The 15,113-nt window shown below is 47.9% G+C and overlaps 7 non-coding genes across 7 annotated transcripts; all 7 read right to left on the reverse strand.

Annotated features, from left to right (window-relative positions):
* Positions 1–669: 669 nt before the first annotated feature.
* Positions 670–742, reverse strand: TRNAY-GUA (transfer RNA tyrosine (anticodon GUA)). Its single transcript has one exon. It is a non-coding gene; the product is annotated as a tRNA-Tyr (tRNA).
* A 1,688-nt stretch (positions 743–2,430) lies between these two features.
* On the reverse strand, positions 2,431–2,503 carry TRNAY-GUA (transfer RNA tyrosine (anticodon GUA)). The gene has a single exon. It is a non-coding gene; the product is annotated as a tRNA-Tyr (tRNA).
* Positions 2,504–3,603: 1,100 nt separating this feature from the next.
* TRNAY-GUA (transfer RNA tyrosine (anticodon GUA)) lies at positions 3,604–3,676 on the reverse strand. Its single transcript has one exon. It is a non-coding gene; the product is annotated as a tRNA-Tyr (tRNA).
* A 1,688-nt stretch (positions 3,677–5,364) lies between these two features.
* Positions 5,365–5,437, reverse strand: TRNAY-GUA (transfer RNA tyrosine (anticodon GUA)). The gene has a single exon. It is a non-coding gene; the product is annotated as a tRNA-Tyr (tRNA).
* A 1,100-nt stretch (positions 5,438–6,537) lies between these two features.
* TRNAY-GUA (transfer RNA tyrosine (anticodon GUA)) lies at positions 6,538–6,610 on the reverse strand. Its single transcript has one exon. It is a non-coding gene; the product is annotated as a tRNA-Tyr (tRNA).
* A 2,569-nt stretch (positions 6,611–9,179) lies between these two features.
* On the reverse strand, positions 9,180–9,252 carry TRNAY-GUA (transfer RNA tyrosine (anticodon GUA)). The gene has a single exon. It is a non-coding gene; the product is annotated as a tRNA-Tyr (tRNA).
* Positions 9,253–10,940: 1,688 nt separating this feature from the next.
* On the reverse strand, positions 10,941–11,013 carry TRNAY-GUA (transfer RNA tyrosine (anticodon GUA)). Its single transcript has one exon. It is a non-coding gene; the product is annotated as a tRNA-Tyr (tRNA).
* Positions 11,014–15,113: the final 4,100 nt, after the last annotated feature.

Here is a 15,113-nt window from a genome sequence, read left to right on the forward strand (position 1 = left end):
CACGGAAGCTCAGAAATTAAATGGTTGTCACGTATTGTGGAAAAGTTTTGACTTTTAAACGCTACATCTGAGACCCCACGTCACCTCTCCCGGGTGGGCTCGAACCACCAACCTATTGGTTAACAGCCGAACGCGACAACCATGGAGCCACGGGAGCTCAGACATTAAATGGTTGTCACGTATTGGGGAAAAGTTATGACTTTTCACGCTACATCTGAGACCCCACAACACCTCTTCCGGGTGGGCTCGAACCAACAACCTTTCGGTTAACAGCTGAACGCGCTAACCATTGCGCCAAGGAAGCCCAAAAGTTAAATGTTCGTCAGGTATTGTGGAAAAACTCTGATTTTTACGTTACATTTGATATCCCATAACACCCTCCCGGGTGGGCTCGAACCACCAACCTATTGGTTAACAGCCGAACGTGCTAACCATTGAGCCACGGAAGCTTAGAAATTTAATGGTTGTCACGTATTGTGGAAAAGTTTTGACTTTTTACGCTACATCTGAGATTCCACAACACCTCTCCCGGGTGGGCTCGAACCACCAACCTTTCGGTTAACAGCTGAACGCGCTAACCATTGCGCCACGGAAGCCCAAAAATTAAATGTTCGTCAGGTATTGTTGAAAAATGTTTCTTTATACGTTACATTTGAGACTACACAACACAGCTCCCGGGTGGGTTCGAACCACCAACCTTTCGGTTTACAACCGAACGCGCTAACCATTGCGCCACGGAAGCCCAAAAATTAAATGTTCGTCAGGTATTGTGGAAAAACTTTTCTTTTTACGTTACATTTGAGACTACACAACACCGCTCCCGGGTGCGCTCGAACCACCAACCTTTCGGTTAACAACCGAACGCGCTAACCATTGCGCCACGGAAGCCCAAAAATTAAATGTTCGTCAGGTATTGTGGAAAAACTCTGACTTTTTACGTTACATTTGAGATCCCTTAACACCGCTCCCGGGTGGGCTCGAACCACGAACCTATTGGTTAACAGCCGAACGCGCTAACCATTGAGCCAAGGAAGCTCAGAAATTAAATGGCTGTCAGGTATTGTGGAAAAGTTATGACTTTTCACGCTCCATCTGAGACCCCACGTCACCTCTCCCGGGTGGGCTCGAACCACCAACCTATTGGTTAACAGCCGAACGCGCTAACCATTGAGCCACGGAAGCTCAGAAATTAAATGGTTGTCACGTATTGTGGAAAAGTTTTGACTTTTTACGCTACATCTGAGACCCCACGTCACCTCTCCCGGGTGGGCTCGAACCACCAACCTATTGGTTAACAGCCGAACGCGACAACCATTGAGCCACGGGAGCTCAGAAATTAAATGGTTGTCACGTATTGGGGAAAAGTTATGACTTTTCACGCTACATCTGAGACCCCACAACACCTCTCCCGGGTGGGCTCGAACCACCAACCTTTCGGTTAACAGCTGAACGCGCTAACCATTGCGCCACGGAAGCCCAAAAGTTAAATGTTCGTCAGGTATTGTGGAAAAACTTTTCTTTTTACGTTACATTTGAGACTACACAACACCGCTCCCGGGTGCGCTCGAACCACCAACCTTTCGGTTAACAGCCGAACGCGCTAACCATTGCGCCATGGAAGCCCAAAAATTAAATGTTCGTCAGGTATTGTGGAAAAACTCTGACTTTTTACGTTACATTTGAGATCCCTTAACACCGCTCCCGGGTGGGCTCGAACCATCAACCTATTGGATAACAGCCGAACGCGCTAACCATTGAGCCACGGAAGCTCAGAAATTAAATGGCTGTCAGGTATTGTGGAAAAGTTATGACTTTTCACGCTACATCTGAGACCCCACGTCACCTCTCCCGGGTGGGCTCGAACGACCAACCTATTGGTTAACAGCCGAACGCGCTAACCATTGAGCCACGGAAGCTCAGAAATTAAATGGTTGTCACGTATTGTGGAAAAGTTTTGACTATTTACGCTACATCTGAGACCCCACGTCACCTCTCCCGGGTGGGCTCGAACCACCAACCTATTGGTTAACAGCCGAACGCGACAACCATTGAGCCACGGGAGCTCAGAAATTAAATGGTTGTCACGTATTGGGGAAAAGTTATGACTTTTCACGCTACATCTGAGACCCCACAACACCTCTCCCGGGTGGGCTCGAACCACCAACCTTTCGGTTAACAGCTGAACGCGATAACCATTGCGCCACGGAAGCCCAAAAATTAAATGTTCGTCAGGTATTGTGGAAAAACTCTGACTTTTTATGTTACATTAGAGATCCCATAACACCGCTCCCGGGTGAGCTCGAACCACCAACCTATTGGTTAACAGCCGAACGCGCAAACCATTGAGCCACGGAAGCCCAAAAATTAAATGTTCGTCAGGTATTGTGGAAAAACGTTTCTTTTTACGTTACATTTGAGACTACACAACACAGCTCCCGGGTGGGCTCGAACCACCAACCTTTCGGTTTACAACCGAACGCGCTAACCATTGCGCCACGGAAGCCCAAAAATTAAATGTTCGTCAGGTATTGTGGAAAAACTTTTCTTTTTACGTTACATTTGAGACTACACAACACCGCTCCCGGGTGCGCTCGAACCACCAACCTTTCGGTTAACAACCGAACGCGCTAACCATTGCGCCACGGAAGCCCAAAAATTAAATGTTCGTCAGGTATTGTGGAAAAACTCTGACTTTTTACGTTACATTTGAGATCCCATAACACCGCTCCCGGGTGGGCTCGAACCACCAACCTATTGGTTAACGGCCGAACGCGCTATCCATTGTGCCACGGAAGCTTAGAAATTTATTGGTTGTCACGTATTGTGGAAAAGTTTTGACTTTTTACGCTACATCTGAGACCCTACGTCACCTCTCCCGGGTGGGCTCGAACCACCAACCTATTGGTTAACAGCCGAACGCGCTAACCATTGAGCCACGGAAGCTCAGAAATTAAATGGTTGTCACGTATTGTGGAAAAGTTTTGACTTTTATACGCTACATCTGAGACCCCACGTCACCTCTCCCGGGTGGGCTCGAACCACCAACCTATTGGTTAACAGCCGAACGCGACAACCATGGAGCCACGGGAGCTCAGACATTAAATGGTTGTCACGTATTGGGGAAAAGTTATGACTTTTCACGCTACATCTGAGACCCCACAACACCTCTTCCGGGTGGGCTCGAACCAACAACCTTTCGGTTAACAGCTGAACGCGCTAACCATTGCGCCAAGGAAGCCCAAAAGTTAAATGTTCGTCAGGTATTGTGGAAAAACTCTGATTTTTACGTTACATTTGAGATCCCATAACACCCTCCCGGGTGGGCTCGAACCACCAACCTATTGGTTAACAGCCGAACGTGCTAACCATTGAGCCACGGAAGCTTAGAAATTTAATGGTTGTCACGTATTGTGGAAAAGTTTTGACTTTTTACGCTACATCTGAGATTCCACAACACCTCTCCCGGGTGGGCTCGAACCACCAACCTTTCGGTTAACAGCTGAACGCGCTAACCATTGCGCCACGGAAGCCCAAAAATTAAATGTTCGTCAGGTATTGTTGAAAAATGTTTCTTTTTACGTTACATTTGAGACTACACAACACAGCTCCCGGGTGGGCTCGAACCACCAACCTTTCGGTTTACAACCGAACGCGCTAACCATTGCGCCACGGAAGCCCAAAAATTAAATGTTCGTCAGGTATTGTGGAAAAACTTTTCTTTTTACGTTACATTTGAGACTACACAACACCGCTCCCGGGTGCGCTCGAACCACCAACCTTTCGGTTAACAACCGAACGCGCTAACCATTGCGCCACGGAAGCCCAAAAATTAAATGTTCGTCAGGTATTGTGGAAAAACTCTGACTTTTTACGTTACATTTGAGATCCCTTAACACCGCTCCCGGGTGGGCTCGAACCACGAACCTATTGGTTAACAGCCGAACGCGCTAACCATTGAGCCACGGAAGCTCAGAAATTAAATGGCTGTCAGGTATTGTGGAAAAGTTATGACTTTTCACGCTCCATCTGAGACCCCACGTCACCTCTCCCGGGTGGGCTCGAACCACCAACCTATTGGTTAACAGCCGAACGCGCTAACCATTGAGCCACGGAAGCTCAGAAATTAAATGGTTGTCACGTATTGTGGAAAAGTTTTGACTTTTTACGCTACATCTGAGACCCCACGTCACCTCTCCCGGGTGGGCTCGAACCACCAACCTATTGGTTAACAGCCGAACGCGACAACCATTGAGCCACGGGAGCTCAGAAATTAAATGGTTGTCACGTATTGGGGAAAAGTTATGACTTTTCACGCTACATCTGAGACCCCACAACACCTCTCCCGGGTGGGCTCGAACCACCAACCTTTCGGTTAACAGCTGAACGCGCTAACCATTGCGCCACGGAAGCCCAAAAGTTAAATGTTCGTCAGGTATTGTGGAAAAACTTTTCTTTTTACGTTACATTTGAGACTACACAACACCGCTCCCGGGTGCGCTCGAACCACCAACCTTTCGGTTAACAGCCGAACGCGCTAACCATTGCGCCATGGAAGCCCAAAAATTAAATGTTCGTCAGGTATTGTGGAAAAACTCTGACTTTTTACGTTACATTTGAGATCCCTTAACACCGCTCCCGGGTGGGCTCGAACCATCAACCTATTGGATAACAGCCGAACGCGCTAACCATTGAGCCACGGAAGCTCAGAAATTAAATGGCTGTCAGGTATTGTGGAAAAGTTATGACTTTTCACGCTACATCTGAGACCCCACGTCACCTCTCCCGGGTGGGCTCGAACGACCAACCTATTGGTTAAAAGCCGAACGCGCTAACCATTGAGCCACGGAAGCTCAGAAATTAAATGGTTGTCACGTATTGTGGAAAAGTTTTGACTTTTTACGCTACATCTGAGACCCCACGTCACCTCTCCCGGGTGGGCTCGAACCACCAACCTATTGGTTAACAGCCGAACGCGACAACCATTGAGCCACGGGAGCTCAGAAATTAAATGGTTGTCACGTATTGGGGAAAAGTTATGACTTTTCACGCTACATCTGAGACCCCACAACACCTCTCCCGGGTGGGCTCGAACCACCAACCTTTCGGTTAACAGCTGAACGCGATAACCATTGCGCCACGGAAGCCCAAAAATTAAATGTTCGTCAGGTATTGTGGAAAAACTCTGACTTTTTATGTTACATTAGAGATCCCATAACACCGCTCCCGGGTGAGCTCGAACCACCAACCTATTGGTTAACAGCCGAACGCGCAAACCATTGAGCCACAGAAGCCCAAAAATTAAATGTTCGTCAGGTATTGTGGAAAAACGTTTCTTTTTACGTTACATTTGAGACTACACAACACAGCTCCCGGGTGGGCTCGAACCTCCAACCTTTCGGTTTACAACCGAACGCGCTAACCATTGCGCCACGGAAGCCCAAAAATTAAATGTTCGTCAGGTATTGTGGAAAAACTTTTCTTTTTACGTTACATTTGAGACTACACAACACCGCTCCCGGGTGCGCTCGAACCACCAACCTTTCGGTTAACAACCGAACGCGCTAACCATTGCGCCACGGAAGCCCAAAAATTAAATGTTCGTCAGGTATTGTGGAAAAACTCTGACTTTTTACGTTACATTTGAGATCCCATAACACCGCTCCCGGGTGGGCTCGAACCACCAACCTATTGGTTAACGGCCGAACGCGCTATCCATTGTGCCACGGAAGCTTAGAAATTTATTGGTTGTCACGTATTGTGGAAAAGTTTTGACTTTTTACGCTACATCTGAGACCCTACGTCACCTCTCCCGGGTGGGCTCGAACCACCAACCTATTGGTTAACAGCCGAACGCGCTAACCATTGAGCCACGGAAGCTCAGAAATTAAATGGTTGTCACGTATTGTGGAAAAGTTTTGACTTTTAAACGCTACATCTGAGACCCCACGTCACCTCTCCCGGGTGGGCTCGAACCACCAACCTATTGGTTAACAGCCGAACGCGACAACCATGGAGCCACGGGAGCTCAGACATTAAATGGTTGTCACGTATTGGGGAAAAGTTATGACTTTTCACGCTACATCTGAGACCCCACAACACCTCTTCCGGGTGGGCTCGAACCAACAACCTTTCGGTTAACAGCTGAACGCGCTAACCATTGCGCCAAGGAAGCCCAAAAGTTAAATGTTCGTCAGGTATTGTGGAAAAACTCTGATTTTTACGTTACATTTGAGATCCCATAACACCCTCCCGGGTGGGCTCGAACCACCAACCTATTGGTTAACAGCCGAACGTGCTAACCATTGAGCCACGGAAGCTTAGAAATTTAATGGTTGTCACGTATTGTGGAAAAGTTTTGACTTTTTACGCTACATCTGAGATTCCACAACACCTCTCCCGGGTGGGCTCGAACCACCAACCTTTCGGTTAACAGCTGAACGCGCTAACCATTGCGCCACGGAAGCCCAAAAATTAAATGTTCGTCAGGTATTGTTGAAAAATGTTTCTTTTTACGTTACATTTGAGACTACACAACACAGCTCCCGGGTGGGCTCGAACCACCAACCTTTCGGTTTACAACCGAACGCGCTAACCATTGCGCCACGGAAGCCCAAAAATTAAATGTTCGTCAGGTATTGTGGAAAAACTTTTCTTTTTACGTTACATTTGAGACTACACAACACCGCTCCCGGGTGCGCTCGAACCACCAACCTTTCGGTTAACAACCGAACGCGCTAACCATTGCGCCACGGAAGCCCAAAAATTAAATGTTCGTCAGGTATTGTGGAAAAACTCTGACTTTTTACGTTACATTTGAGATCCCTTAACACCGCTCCTGGGTGGGCTCGAACCACGAACCTATTGGTTAACAGCCGAACGCGCTAACCATTGAGCCACGGAAGCTCAGAAATTAAATGGCTGTCAGGTATTGTGGAAAAGTTATGACTTTTCACGCTCCATCTGAGACCCCACGTCACCTCTCCCGGGTGGGCTCGAACCACCAACCTATTGGTTAACAGCCGAACGCGCTAACCATTGAGCCACGGAAGCTCAGAAATTAAATGGTTGTCACGTATTGTGGAAAAGTTTTGACTTTTTACGCTACATCTGAGACCCCACGTCACCTCTCCCGGGTGGGCTCGAACCACCAACCTATTGGTTAACAGCCGAACGCGACAACCATTGAGCCACGGGAGCTCAGAAATTAAATGGTTGTCACGTATTGGGGAAAAGTTATGACTTTTCACGCTACATCTGAGACCCCACAACACCTCTCCCGACTGGGCTCGAACCACCAACCTTTCGGTTAACAGCTGAACGCGCTAACCATTGCGCCACGGAAGCCCAAAAGTTAAATGTTCGTCAGGTATTGTGGAAAAACTTTTCTTTTTACGTTACATTTGAGACTACACAACACCGCTCCCGGGTGCGCTCGAACCACCAACCTTTCGGTTAACAGCCGAACGCGCTAACCATTGCGCCATGGAAGCCCAAAAATTAAATGTTCGTCAGGTATTGTGGAAAAACTCTGACTTTTTACGTTACATTTGAGATCCCTTAACACCGCTCCCGGGTGGGCTCGAACCATCAACCTATTGGATAACAGCCGAACGCGCTAACCATTGAGCCACGGAAGCTCAGAAATTAAATGGCTGTCAGGTATTGTGGAAAAGTTATGACTTTTCACGCTACATCTGAGACCCCACGTCACCTCTCCCGGGTGGGCTCGAACGACCAACCTATTGGTTAACAGCCGAACGCGCTAACCATTGAGCCACGGAAGCTCAGAAATTAAATGGTTGTCACGTATTGTGGAAAAGTTTTGACTATTTACGCTACATCTGAGACCCCACGTCACCTCTCCCGGGTGGGCTCGAACCACCAACCTATTGGTTAACAGCCGAACGCGACAACCATTGAGCCACGGGAGCTCAGAAATTAAATGGTTGTCACGTATTGGGGAAAAGTTATGACTTTTCACGCTACATCTGAGACCCCACAACACCTCTCCCGGGTGGGCTCGAACCACCAACCTTTCGGTTAACAGCTGAACGCGATAACCATTGCGCCACGGAAGCCCAAAAATTAAATGTTCGTCAGGTATTGTGGAAAAACTCTGACTTTTTATGTTACATTAGAGATCCCATAACACCGCTCCCGGGTGAGCTCGAACCACCAACCTATTGGTTAACAGCCGAACGCGCAAACCATTGCGCCACGGAAGCCCAAAAATTAAATGTTCGTCAGGTATTGTGGAAAAACTCTGACTTTTTACGTTACATTTGAGATCCCATAACACCGCTCCCGGGTGGGCTCGAACCACCAACCTATTGGTTAACGGCCGAACGCGCTATCCATTGTGCCACGGAAGCTTAGAAATTTATTGGTTGTCACGTATTGTGGAAAAGTTTTGACTTTTTACGCTACATCTGAGACCCTACGTCACCTCTCCGGGGTGGGATCGAACCACCAACCTATTGGTTAACAGCCGAACGCGCTAACCATTGAGCCACGGAAGCTCAGAAATTAAATGGTTGTCACGTATTGTGGAAAAGTTTTGACTTTTAAACGCTACATCTGAGACCCCACGTCACCTCTCCCGGGTGGGCTCGAACCACCAACCTATTGGTTAACAGCCGAACGCGACAACCATGGAGCCACGGGAGCTCAGACATTAAATGGTTGTCACGTATTGGGGAAAAGTTATGACTTTTCACGCTACATCTGAGACCCCACAACACCTCTTCCGGGTGGGCTCGAACCAACAACCTTTCGGTTAACAGCTGAACGCGCTAACCATTGCGCCAAGGAAGCCCAAAAGTTAAATGTTCGTCAGGTATTGTGGAAAAACTCTGATTTTTACGTTACATTTGAGATCCCATAACACCCTCCCGGGTGGGCTCGAACCACCAACCTATTGGTTAACAGCCGAACGTGCTAACCATTGAGCCACGGAAGCTTAGAAATTTAATGGTTGTCACGTATTGTGGAAAAGTTTTGACTTTTTACGCTACATCTGAGATTCCACAACACCTCTCCCGGGTGGGCTCGAACCACCAACCTTTCGGTTAACAGCTGAACGCGCTAACCATTGCGCCACGGAAGCCCAAAAATTAAATGTTCGTCAGGTATTGTTGAAAAATGTTTCTTTTTACGTTACATTTGAGACTACACAACACAGCTCCCGGGTGGGCTCGAACCACCAACCTTTCGGTTTACAACCGAACGCGCTAACCATTGCGCCACGGAAGCCCAAAAATTAAATGTTCGTCAGGTATTGTGGAAAAACTTTTCTTTTTACGTTACATTTGAGACTACACAACACCGCTCCCGGGTGCGCTCGAACCACCAACCTTTCGGTTAACAACCGAACGCGCTAACCATTGCGCCACGGAAGCCCAAAAATTAAATGTTCGTCAGGTATTGTGGAAAAACTCTGACTTTTTACGTTACATTTGAGATCCCTTAACACCGCTCCCGGGTGGGCTCGAACCACGAACCTATTGGTTAACAGCCGAACGCGCTAACCATTGAGCCACGGAAGCTCAGAAATTAAATGGCTGTCAGGTATTGTGGAAAAGTTATGACTTTTCACGCTCCATCTGAGACCCCACGTCACCTCTCCCGGGTGGGCTCGAACCACCAACCTATTGGTTAACAGCCGAACGCGCTAACCATTGAGCCACGGAAGCTCAGAAATTAAATGGTTGTCACGTATTGTGGAAAAGTTTTGACTTTTTACGCTACATCTGAGACCCCACGTCACCTCTCCCGGGTGGGCTCGAACCACCAACCTATTGGTTAACAGCCGAACGCGACAACCATTGAGCCACGGGAGCTCAGAAATTAAATGGTTGTCACGTATTGGGGAAAAGTTATGACTTTTCACGCTACATCTGAGACCCCACAACACCTCTCCCGGGTGGGCTCGAACCACCAACCTTTCGGTTAACAGCTGAACGCGCTAACCATTGCGCCACGGAAGCCCAAAAGTTAAATGTTCGTCAGGTATTGTGGAAAAACTTTTCTTTTTACGTTACATTTGAGACTACACAACACCGCTCCCGGGTGCGCTCGAACCACCAACCTTTCGGTTAACAGCCGAACGCGCTAACCATTGCGCCATGGAAGCCCAAAAATTAAATGTTCGTCAGGTATTGTGGAAAAACTCTGACTTTTTACGTTACATTTGAGATCCCTTAACACCGCTCCCGGGTGGGCTCGAACCATCAACCTATTGGATAACAGCCGAACGCGCTAACCATTGAGCCACGGAAGCTCAGAAATTAAATGGCTGTCAGGTATTGTGGAAAAGTTATGACTTTTCACGCTACATCTGAGACCCCACGTCACCTCTCCCGGGTGGGCTCGAACGACCAACCTATTGGTTAACAGCCGAACGCGCTAACCATTGAGCCACGGAAGCTCAGAAATTAAATGGTTGTCACGTATTGTGGAAAAGTTTTGACTATTTACGCTACATCTGAGACCCCACGTCACCTCTCCCGGGTGGGCTCGAACCACCAACCTATTGGTTAACAGCCGAACGCGACAACCATTGAGCCACGGGAGCTCAGAAATTAAATGGTTGTCACGTATTGGGGAAAAGTTATGACTTTTCACGCTACATCTGAGACCCCACAACACCTCTCCCGGGTGGGCTCGAACCACCAACCTTTCGGTTAACAGCTGAACGCGATAACCATTGCGCCACGGAAGCCCAAAAATTAAATGTTCGTCAGGTATTGTGGAAAAACTCTGACTTTTTATGTTACATTAGAGATCCCATAACACCGCTCCCGGGTGAGCTCGAACCACCAACCTATTGGTTAACAGCCGAACGCGCAAACCATTGAGCCACGGAAGCCCAAAAATTAAATGTTCGTCAGGTATTGTGGAAAAACGTTTCTTTTTACGTTACATTTGAGACTACACAACACAGCTCCCGGGTGGGCTCGAACCACCAACCTTTCGGTTTACAACCGAACGCGCTAACCATTGCGCCACGGAAGCCCAAAAATTAAATGTTCGTCAGGTATTGTGGAAAAACTTTTCTTTTTACGTTACATTTGAGACTACACAACACCGCTCCCGGGTGCGCTCGAACCACCAACCTTTCGGTTAACAACCGAACGCGCTAACCATTGCGCCACGGAAGCCCAAAAATTAAATGTTCGTCAGGTATTGTGGAAAAACTCTGACTTTTTACGTTACATTTGAGATACCTTAACACCGCTCCCGGGTGGGCTCGAACCACCAACCTTTCGGTTAACAGCTGAACGCGCTAACCATTGCGCCACGGAAGCCCAAAAGTTAAATGTTCGTCAGGTATTGTGGAAAAACTTTTCTTTTTACGTTACATTTGAGACTACACAACACCGCTCCCGGGTGCGCTCGAACCACCAACCTTTCGGTTAACAGCCGAACGCGCTAACCATTGCGCCATGGAAGCCCAAAAATTAAATGTTCGTCAGGTATTGTGGAAAAAGTCTGACTATGGCGTCCTCCAGGAAGGCATAGACGCCATTGGCCCTTATCTGTGCAGGATATTTAGAGCCTGCATTGCTCTGGCGCATATTCCAGATTTCTGGAAGCGCTCGAAGGTTATCTTTATTTCCAAACCTGGGAAGACGAGCTATCTTGAGGCTAAGGCATTCAGACCTATCTGTCTTACCTCTTTCTTCCTAAAGACTTTAGAGAAATTGGTGGACAGGTATCTACGGGATGGTGTTCTATCCCACACACCCCTGTCCACTTTTCAGTTTGCCTATCAGAAAGGCAAGTCCACAGAGACGGCGCTTCATGGCATTTTGAACTGCCTTGACAGGGCCATCGAGTTCAAGGAGATGTCTTTGGCCATCTTCCTTGATATTGAGGGTGCCTTTGATAGGGTCTCTAGTGAAGTCATCCTTCGCGCTGCGGAGCGGTTTGGTATTGACGACACTTTGTGTCGTTGGATAAAATCCATAATCACGTATTGCAGGGTGACGGCGTCTCTTCTCGGGGAAACCTTGGAGACCTCCACCGACCGTGGCTGTCCTCAGGGAGGGGTTCTTTCCCCTCTTCTTTGGTGCCTGGTGGTGGATGAGCTGCTGGGTCGACTCGGGGAGAGGGAATGTCACTGTTTTGGCTATGCGGATGACATCGCAGTGATTGTTACAGGGAGGTTCCCTACAACTATCGCTGCACTGATGAAATCTGTCTTGCATGATGTTGAGGATTGGTGTAGGGGTGTTAACCTAACCGTCAATCCCAACAAGACTGTCCTTGTACCGTTTACTCGGAAAAGGACTAATGACCTATTCAACGATATTTCCTTCTTTGGACAGGTTTTAAAGAAGTCCTCCGAGGTCAAATACCTTGGCGTGACTTTCGATGCCAAGCTTACTTGGAAGTCCCACCTTGATCTGAGTATCAAGAAGGCCGAAATTTTATTTTGGCGTTTAAGAAGTTCAGTCAGCAAGTCCTGGGGCTTAAGCCCTAGGGCTGTAAACTGGATTTATACCAGGATCATCAGGCCAGTGGTTTCCTATGGAGCTCTTGTCTGGTGGCCCAGGGTTCGCCTTAAAACAGCCCAAGATGAACTACGCAAGCTTCAAAGGCTGGCGTGCATCGGTATCACGGGGTCCATGAGAACAGCCCCCACAGCTTCTCTGGAAATCCTTCTCAATATGCTTCCTCTTCACCGCTTTATTGAGGAGGAAGCTATTATGGGAAGCCTGACGAACATTTAATTTTTGGGCTTCCGTGGCGCAATGGTTAGCGCGTTCAGCTGTTAACCGAAAGGTTGGTGGTTCGAGCCCATCCGGGAGAGGTGTTGTGGGGTCTCAGATGTAGCGTGAAAAGTCATAACTTTTCCACAATACCTGACAACCATTTAATTTCTGAGCTTCCGTGGCTCAATGGTTAGCGCGTTCGGCTGTTAACCAACAGGTTGGTTGTTCAAGCCCACCCGGGAGCGGTGTTAAGGGATCTCAAATGTAACGTTAAAAGTCAGAGTTTTTCCACAATACCTGACGAACATTTAATTTTTGGGCTTCCGTGACGCAATGGTTAGCGCGTTCAGCTGTTAACCGAAAGGTTGGTGGTTCGAGCCCACCCGGGAGAGGTGTTGTGGGGTCTCAGATGTAGCGTAAAAAGTCAAAACTTTTCCACAATACGTGACAACCATTAAATTTCTAAGCTTCCGTGGCTAAATGTTTAGCGCGTTCGGCTGTTAACCAATAGGTTGGTGGTTCGAGACCACCCGGGAGCGGTGTTAAGGGATCTCAAATGTAACGTAAAAAGTCAGAGTTTTTTTCACAATACCTGACGAACATTTTATTTTTGGGCTTCCTTGGCGCAATGGTTAGCGCGTTCGGCTGTTAACCGGAAGGTTGGTGGTTCGAGCCCACCCGGGAGAGGTGTTGTGGGGTCTCAGATGTAGCGTGAAAAGTCATAACTTTTTCACAATACCTGACAACCATTTAATTTCTAAGCTTCCGTGGCTCAATGGTTAGCGCGTTCGGCTGTTAACCAATAGGTTGGTGGTTCGAGCCCACCCGGGAGCGGTGTTATGGGGTCTCCAATGTAACGTGAAAAGTCAGAGGTTTTCCACAATACCTGACGAACATTTAATTTTTGGGCTTCCGTGGCGCAATGATTAGCGCGTTCAGCTGTTAACCGAAAGGTTGGTGGTACGAGCCCACCCGGGAGAGGTGTTGTGGGGTCTCAGATAAAGCTTGAAAAGTCATAACTTTTCCACAATACGTGACAACCATTTAATTTCTGAGCATACGTGGCTCAATGGTTAGCGCTTTCGGCTGTTAACCAATAGGTTCGTGGTTCGAGCCCACAAGGGAGCGGTGTTAAGGGATCTTAAATGTAACGTAAAAAGTCAGAGTTTTTCCACAATACCTGACGAACATTTAGTTTTTGGGCTTCCGTGGCGCAATGGTTAGCGCGTTCGGTTTTTAACCGAAAGGTTGGTGGTTCGAGCGCACCCGGGAGCGGTGTTGTGTAGTCTCAAATGTAACGTAAAAAGAAAAGTTTTTCCACAATACCTGACGAACATTTAATTTTTGGGCTTCCGTGGCGCAATGGTTAGCGCGTTCAGCTGTTAACCGAAAGGTTGGTGGTTCGAGCCCACCCGGGAGAGGTGTTGTGGGGTCTCAGATGTAGCGTGAAAAGTCATAACTTTTCCACAATACCTGACAACCATTTAATTTCTGAGCTTCCGTGGCTCAATGGTTAGCGCGTTCGGCTGTTAACCAACAGGTTGGTTGTTCAAGCCCACCCGGGAGCGGTGTTAAGGGATCTCAAATGTAACGTTAAAAGTCAGAGTTTTTCCACAATACCTGACGAACATTTAATTTTTGGGCTTCCGTGACGCAATGGTTAGCGCGTTCAGCTGTTAACCGAAAGGTTGGTGGTTCGAGCCCACCCGGGAGAGGTGTTGTGGGGTCTCAGATGTAGCGTAAAAAGTCAAAACTTTTCCACAATACGTGACAACCATTAAATTTCTAAGCTTCCGTGGCTCAATGGTTAGCGCGTTCGGCTGTTAACCAATAGGTTGGTGGTTCGAGCCCACCCGGGAGCGGTGTTATGGGGTCTCCAATGTAACGTGAAAAGTCAGAGGTTTTCCACAATACCTGACGAACATTTAATTTTTGGGCTTCCGTGGCGCAATGGTTAGCGCGTTCGGCTGTTAACCGAAAGGTTGGTGGTTCGAGCCCACCCGGGAGAGGTGTTGTGGGGTCTCAGATGTAGCGTGAAAAGTCATAACTTTTCCACAATACCTGACAACCATTTAATTTCTGAGCTTCCGTGGCTCAATGGTTAGCGCGTTCGGCTGTTAACCAACAGGTTGGTTGTTCAAGCCCACCCGGGAGCGGTGTTAAGGGATCTCAAATGTAACGTTAAAAGTCAGAGTTTTTCCACAATACCTGACGAACATTTAATTTTTGGGCTTCCGTGACGCAATGGTTAGCGCGTTCAGCTGTTAACCGAAAGGTTGGTGGTTCGAGCCCACCCGGGAGAGGTGTTGTGGGGTCTCAGATGTAGCGTAAAAAGTCAAAACTTTTCCACAATACGTGACAACCATTAAATTTCTAAGCTTCCGTGGCTAAATGTTT

This window comes from Phalangium opilio, unplaced genomic scaffold, assembly GCF_054372755.1.
Source record: "Phalangium opilio isolate 3A_F unplaced genomic scaffold, DU_Popi_V2 ptg000017l_1, whole genome shotgun sequence".
Lineage (NCBI taxonomy): Eukaryota > Metazoa > Arthropoda > Arachnida > Opiliones > Phalangiidae > Phalangium > Phalangium opilio.